The sequence below is a fragment of the Sinocyclocheilus rhinocerous genome, unplaced genomic scaffold (assembly GCF_001515625.1).
Source record: "Sinocyclocheilus rhinocerous isolate Xijiao unplaced genomic scaffold, SAMN03320098_v1.1 scaffold1622, whole genome shotgun sequence".
NCBI classification, from domain to species: domain Eukaryota; kingdom Metazoa; phylum Chordata; class Actinopteri; order Cypriniformes; family Cyprinidae; genus Sinocyclocheilus; species Sinocyclocheilus rhinocerous.
Window position 1 is genome coordinate 445,629 of NW_015654513.1, and position 8,071 is coordinate 453,699.

The window sequence follows — 8,071 nt, forward strand, 5'->3', positions numbered from 1 at the left end:
AAACAAGCGATTTATTTCCCAGCTGTTTACCTTCACAGACATAATCAGCTGTTTTTGTAATTCGTGTGTTTTTAACGTAAACTTGTGTGTGAATGAGAACTTAGTTTAGTACTCACATGCTGTGACAGCAGCTTTCTGTCCATGTGCTTCGGTTGTGTGCGCTCAGAAAACCGTATATCAGAAGTTTAAACTTTTAAACTTTAAAACGCATGATTTCAGCGCGATAAGCATGATAATCAGAACCAAAACAGATGTTTTTTAGCAGGTACAGCTGTAATGGCAGCTCTATTCTGGAAAATGAGCTGACACTTAACAGACACATTCTGGGGACACCAGAGACTTATATTACATATTGTAAAAAGGGGCATAATATGTCTCCTTTAAGACACAGCTGTGTAAAACAAAGTCACACTGAAAGATATAAAATCACAGTTAGTTGTTACTTTATATCTTGCAATATAAAATCACATTTCCCTTCACTCTCTGGTGAAATGTATGCATTACAAATACTTTTTGGTTTGGTAAATAAATCAATACAGAGACGTCATATACATAATTTTAAAGTATTTAAGCATAAGCCTTAGTTTTAAAAGATAATTTACAGAAACATTCTTCTCATTTCATTATACCTGCCCTCATTGTTTGATGTAATTCTGTGATTTTTCTCAGTTGCAGCATTATGGGAGAACCCCCCCTCTTCTGTTCCCCTGCCCCATCAGCTTAAAGGTTAGTTCGCCCAAAAATGAAAATTAGCCCATGAATTACTCACCCTCAAGGCATCCTAGGTGAATATGACTTTCTTCTTTCAGACGAATCCAGTCGGAGTTATATTAAAAATGCTCTTTGATCTTCCAAGCTGTTTAATGGCAGTCAGTGGGTGTTGCAGTTCATCAGTCCAAAAGAAGTTAAATAAAGCGCATCCATCCATAATAAAAAAGTGTCTCACATGGCTCTGGGGGGTGAACAAAGGCCTCCTGTCGCGAATCAATGCATTTTTGTAAGAAAAATTATATTTAAAACGTAATAATCAATTGAATCTAGCTTGCGCTCACTGTTGTACATTACGCTATTTCCGTTTTAAATATGGTTATTTTTCTTACAAAAACACATCGATTCGTGACAGGAGGCCTTTGTTCACCCCCCGCAGCCGTGTGAGGCACTTTTTATTATGGATGGATGCACTTTATTTCACTTCTTTTGGAAGGAAGTCATATACGCCTAGGATGGCTTGAGGGTGAGTAAATAATGGGCTAATTAAAATTTTTGGGTGAACTATCCCTTTAATATCCCTGTTCTTCTTTATGAGATGATCAGCATTTAAAATCGGGGTGACAGACAGATGCTGGAGTGATACAGTGCTTCCCAACACCCTTGCACAGTTCAGCCTCTCCTCCCTCCATTTTGCTGTTAATCAAAATACATGGTCTCAATATTAAGAAGTGTTCCTGTGTGGCACTGATTTTTCTCAGAAATTAGAGTCCTGAGGACAAATAATAAAAAAAAGTGCTAGCATGCACTGCATTTTTTTCACCCATGAGTGTTGCTGCACTCTCAAGTTAGATGGTAAAAGAGAGAGTACTCTGTTTAAGAGGGCCTCATTATCTCTTTATCTGTTGGCCTTCTAGTGGAGCGAAGCACACTAGCAAGTGATGGATCTGTTAGACAGAGCAAGAGAGTAAAGCGATTCCACAGAAACAACAAGAGACCATGCCATCCTCATGCATCATGCTACACGCTTTCAAATTTAGATTGGTAGTAATTGTTATTATTAAATTCATGATGTTTAATAATGAATTTTTTTTTTAATTGCTGTGTATTAAAAAGCAAATAATTCAGATAACGCGATAGTTCTGCTTTGTTTTCTGGGGGAGGAACAAATTAAATGCTATTCAATTATACTGGACATCAAATTTTATACTATGATATTTTTATTAGGCTAATGTTGCGCAACTAAAGCGTTGTGTCTACTGCATATAAAATGTTGAACTAAAAGGTTAATCTGAAACAATATCAATATTAATAAATATAATAATGAAAAATTACTTTAAGCAAAATGTGAATAAAATAATAATTATAGAATAAAATCATTAACCTATGCTTAATACTATTGTTTTTTTATTGTCATTACATGAATAATACTGATGAACAACATGTAATAACAACATTACAACAATAACATGTAATAACAACATTAATGTTTTTATTTTATGTAGCAGCTTAAACAATATTAGCTTTATTTGAATCATTATACCATGCAATCTGTGTAATATTTTGCTGTTGTATAAAATGCTGCTCAGTGACTCTGAACGTTCAGTACACTGAACATCAAATATTCACTTGAAATTGACATTGTCATTTTACTTATATTTCATGACAGAAACATAATGACAAATTTTGAAAAATATTTTAGGTCATTTTTTAAAATACCTTATAGTGTCATTCTCACATTTCTGATTTTATTTCTAAGCTGAACTAAAAATGACCAATTAATATGACATATGAAATTTGTAGAAAAAGACAGAAGTCAGCCAAACAACATAACTGTTGCCCTATGACCAGAAAATGTGTAGATTTATTAGACAAGTGCAAAAAAATCTTCTATTCTTTCACCATATCTTACATTCCTCCCTTGTACTATTCTGGGGTGCGTTTCCCAAAAAAAACTATGGCCTCAAGTTCTGTCATTACCAATAGAGTTCAATGGAACTAACAACCACAGTTAGATAATGATTTTGGGAAACGCACCCCTGGACAATGCTTGAAACTTTGTATTGCTAGCACTTCTCATGTAATTGCATCCTTAAGATGAACTGCTTGTTGCAAATCACTTTGGATAAAAGCATCTGCTAAATGAATAAATGTAAATAAACTTAACTTTATGTGGACAGATGAATACAACTAAAGAATTACAATATACAAATTTACAAGAAAAACAGTTTATCCACTTGTGTTTTTCTATCTGCCTGTGTCCTTGTGAGAGTGGAAGGACGAAAGAGCATGTCAATGGGCTCTTTGTCATCAAAGAACATGTTTATTTTCAAGTTTGGCGCTCCAACTGTCGGGAATCCCATCATTTCCCTTTAGCGCCCCTCCTCTCTTGTCCCTGTATTCTTCCCTCAGTCTTTAGGGTCATGTTCCATAGCTTAAAGTGCTTTTTGTCTGCTCACCACTATAACAGAGAACTGACAATCCCTCTCTCTCCGTCTCCGTCTCCCTCTCTTTCTCTCAGCTGGTTTTCACACAAGAGTAATAGGATTACCACACACTGCTCTGCCAAGGACAGAGACTGGAGAGGGAGACAGGAGGACAGGTTAAAGATAGGGAGGAAGAGAGAGAGAGGGAAATGAAGAGTACAAGTTGAAGAACAGAATGCCATGTTGCTGCACACCCAACCTGAAGCCCCTCGGATTAACAGGCCTGTAATATTTGAGGAGCAACAGCGAGGTATGTCTTGCTCTATGTCAGTTGCTATATTAAGCACACAGTGTGTGTTGATGGTGTCTCCAGTATCTTGCTTCGGATCAAACTCTTCCTATTGGCACAGTTCACTGTTTCCACTACTGAAGCTGCCATACCTTCATTCCAGCGCAATGGATCTGTATCCAGTACAGCTGTCATTTCAGAGGCGTGGAGCTAATCAGAGGTCCAATTTAGCAGCATGACGGACCTAAAGCGGGGTCACCATAGGACTGCTACTCACTGCTGCTGATAGTACACCAGCTGCTGAACTTCATGTAACTCAAGCGCCGTCTCAAATCACTACATGACATTTCACAGATAGACAGATGCACAAAAATGGACTTCTGTTTTACAGATACTTCAGATTCATATCAAACATTTGGAACTTATGCTGTAAACTGTTTTTAGGATATTACGCATAAAATGTCCCTATACATTGGGGTCAAGAATTGAGGTAGCAAACAGAATTGCAATTGAATGTAAGGAAGTAGTAATGAAATGAACTGGAGTTCAAAGAAATTTACTGTCATTAACTACCATTTTACACTTAGCCACACTAAACTTTGCCACCTATAGACTATATATATCATCATGTAATAAATAAATTTTTTGGACCACAGTGGAAAAACACTTAATTTCCCAGAATGCATTACCCTTTTCACAGACTGTGATGACTTGTGTTCATATAAACGAAAACGTTTTTTAATTATTATTTTAATTTACATGAAAAAAAAAAAAAACTTAAAGGGGTCATGAACTGCCTTTGTTTTTTAAATTATTTTAGTCTTATTTTTAACCCCTCTCATCAGAACGCTCTGTTTGAATAGGCGTGGTGGATTGCAGACTCGGAAGTATATGCCCACTGCTATGATTGGTATGATTGCTATGACAGCGTACATAGATGGATGCTGCTGTGATTTAAAGGGGTCATATGATGCTACTAAAAAGAACATTATTTTGTGTATTTGGTGTAATGAAATGTGTTTATGCGGTTTAAGGTTAAAAAAACACATTATTTTCCACATACTGTACATTATTGTTTCTCCTCTATGCCCCGCCTTTCTGAAACAGAAAGGAAAAATTGAAATCGCATCATATGACCCCTTTAAGTCAAAAACGCATGAATAACTCAATACATATCAAACGATCTGTAAGAAGAGACAAAGCAATAGTGACCACGTAATAAAAACAGTTACTCACACTTGTGTTGCTGTCGGATCCAATACAGTCGGCACAGTATCACCTTTTAGTTTTAATCTTTTGTAAATCCCGTGTCGAATTGTGCCTTGTTTGTAAACGAATCCGTGGTAAAATGAAGTGAACAAAGGACCAAGTTCTTACTGATGCGGTCTGGATATTCATTATCAAAAATAAAGTTCATTCACTCTTTCCTTATGTTGGGATTAGCTTGGCACTGCACGGTGTCTTGTTGTCTTCAGAGCCATCTTTATCGTTTGGTTTCTGCATAGAGCTGCAAGTTCGCCTCTCTCGTCGTAAACACTACATGCGCAAACAGTGGGCGGGGCTAAACAGGCAGTGATGTTGAAGCAGGCATTGAAGTTCTGCAGAGGCGCTGCTTAGCCACACTATTACATCATAGAGTACAGAACATTCTAAAAGCTGTCATTTTGGCCGATTGGCTTCAATATGAGCAATAAAAAGTTTTGAGTTCTGAAACTTACTGGATGTTTTTATAGTACAATCACCTCTTATATGTCAAAAGATCAAGGGAATTTTGGTTTCTCAGTTCATAACCCCTTTAATCTACATTTATAGCACTATACTTTGTGTTGTACTACCTTGGCATTAAATGGAAAAAAAAAAACTAGTTAACTGCTCTGTAAGTGTTTCTAATACAATGGCTGAGAGAGTGACAACACATATGACATTTTTCCAACATAATCAATCTCTCAGTATTTTTCCATCTTTTGAAGTCATAGAAAAACTGTCGTGGAGGAAATAGGAGCGCAAAAAGATATTTGTTATATTTTCCATTCACCACTATAGCAGATTACCCAGCTATGATGACTTCTGCTTCTGAGAACCCCGAAAATGTGAAAAGGATCCATTGAAAACCAAAATCATCTTCCTGTCATAAACAGCTACTTTCTGAAGAAAGATTATTTTTGGGTCCAAATGATGTAGTTACAACATCTAACATCAGGGGGCTAAATGTGCAATACTAATCAGCCAAATTTTGACCCTAAGCCAAAAAAAAATAAAAAATGTGTTGTGTACTTTTGAGTAGTTAAATAGCAATATCTGTGTATTAAATTTCTAGAAACTTAAAACAATAACTCCATGCTGGTATGGAACAACATGATGACTTTTTTATAAGAACAATTTTTGAGCAATCTGTATCCTGAGCTGCAAGAACTATGCTGTTCAGACAGTTCATTGCTAAAAACATTTTCTGATCAAATCCATTCAGCATTCACCACCTCAAGGTACATCTCAGGACAAAAATTACTATAAAGCTGTTTGACTTTGCTATGGTTTGTTAAGCTGAAGAGACCTTAGGCGTTTCTGCTGTAACATGCTATGACAGATGTACGTTATTCTCTGTGTGTGTGGGCTAATTACAAAGATAGGAAATCTGTGTAGGTACCAAATTCATACTGTAGGCACTAGATGTTCCTAATGACTCACCAAGTCCATGTGTAATGTGGGACACCCCCATATTTTCTCAGTTTTGTGCATTTGTCTCATGCTCGTAGGATCTGTATTAACTGACAAGATGTGGTGGTGTGTTCCAGATAGATGGCGGTAACCCAAAGCTCCTCGTTTCAAACCCTGAAAGGGAAGATCCATAAAGTATCAGCGACGTGCCCTTGAGTCCTGCAAGTTTTAGGTTTTGCAGGTTAGTCATTTGGGAGGCTTTGAATGCCTGTAAAAGGTCTAAATCACAAGCACACATTCCTCACAAAGGTCACAGGTGTGACTAATAGAGCTGATCACTGATCATTTGTGTGTTTAGACTGAATGACAATAGCTGTTTAAGAGTGGTGTCATATGTTGAATAGTTTTTGACACTGTGTTTGCTCTGCAGGTGCGGCAGCTCAGGGAAGGGTGTGAAAACACTCTGGTAGAGGAAGGGAATTTGATTGTTTGTGTGAGAATGTCCTCTGAAACACTAAACGTCAGATGATTTCCTCAAGCCCACACTGACAGTCTGCATTTGTTTAGCTTGTAATCATTGTTGCAGGATTCCATGACAAAGATAGAGTGTTATGGTTGATAATCTAACATAAACAAAAGCGCATATGCTCCAGCCCCATGTTTGTGGAATTTACTGTGCTCCTGTTACACACCTGAAATGCCACCGTCATCTGTTCCGTCTTGGAGTGCTGTTACACACTCACGCAAACACACACCTGTGCCACTGAAGCAACAGATTGACCACCTGTCTCTGTGAGTGGGCGGGTACAGTCTGACTGAGGCAGATTGTGAGTGGGAGCAGAGATGACTGACGCATCCTGTGACCAATCTGTAAACATCTCACAGCTTCTGCAGACTGAAATCACATTTACTTATGCGCTGGACTTAGGTGGTAAATTATACCTGGACAAGCTTAACTGTTAGCATTCTCAGTGGAAATCCACAAATGAAATACAGCCAAACCGGAGCATTATATGTCATGTGACTAATCAAAGGTTAATTAAAGGTTTATAATTAAAAATCAACTTCCCTATGGAGATAATGAAGGGGATTTTTGCTTCCAGAACCTGACTGTTGGACTCTGTTTCATGCATTAAAGTGCCCCCAAATAATCTGTTACCAGTATTTACATGCTGGTAAGAAACTTGCACCTTGTGCTGGACTGGACCATCAGTGTCTTAAATTAGGGCTAACAAAATCCTCCTTGTCAGTAATGTTCAGGCATTTTTTTTGCTTTTAGCCTCCCCACAACTTTGTAGCAGCATGACAATCCAACCCACTCAACCCAGGACAAATTTACAGAAAAGTTTCTGTGACGCTGACATGTTGTATACTTCCTAGCATTCATGATCCAGTTTCCACAGTTCAACTCATCTGCTTGTAGACAAAACAAGTGCGAAATAACTTGGTAAAAACAATAGGTAGAGTTGTAAGTTAAAGTGATGGATAAATAAGTCTATACCAGGGCTCTTCAATCTGCAGTAAGTGTTTCATTAAGAATGGCCAAAAGTAATATGCACAGCGAACCATTTTAATGTGTGTTAAATTCAAACTATATGTAAGGTTTTTATTTTTTTTAAACTTAAAATATAAGTTTCATGGCACACCTACTGCTAATAAGGCGAATGGCTTCTGTTTCATTCCCACGCCACGCTCTCCCCAAAACGTGTCAGTTTGGTGAGCGGATACGAAATACCGCGAAAAAGGCAGATTGTTTTACGGCAACAACAAATGCAGGCATACAGGTATCCGATTGTGGCTAGAAGGGATACAGCTCAGACCGGAAACGAACAATGAAATTAATTTTCTACCTATTAGATTGTGTTTTATTAACGTCTACACCTACCTCAACCCTAAACCTACCTCTTACAATATTGAAAAAATAGTAATTATTGTTGTACAGTGTGACAAAAATTACGCTGTATTGATGTGCGCATGCCCAGTAGCACCATAC

General features: G+C 37.5%; 1 long non-coding RNA gene across 1 annotated transcript in view; it reads left to right on the forward strand.

The window, feature by feature from the left end:
* The window catches only part of LOC107717436 (uncharacterized), a 10,321-nt gene extending 6,578 nt beyond the window's left edge, over positions 1–3,743 (forward strand). The window contains exons 2-3 of the long non-coding RNA XR_001637315.1: positions 3,230–3,444; positions 3,587–3,743. This is a non-coding gene — a long non-coding RNA (uncharacterized LOC107717436). The remainder of the gene's footprint in view (positions 1–3,229; positions 3,445–3,586) is intronic.
* Positions 3,744–8,071: the final 4,328 nt, after the last annotated feature.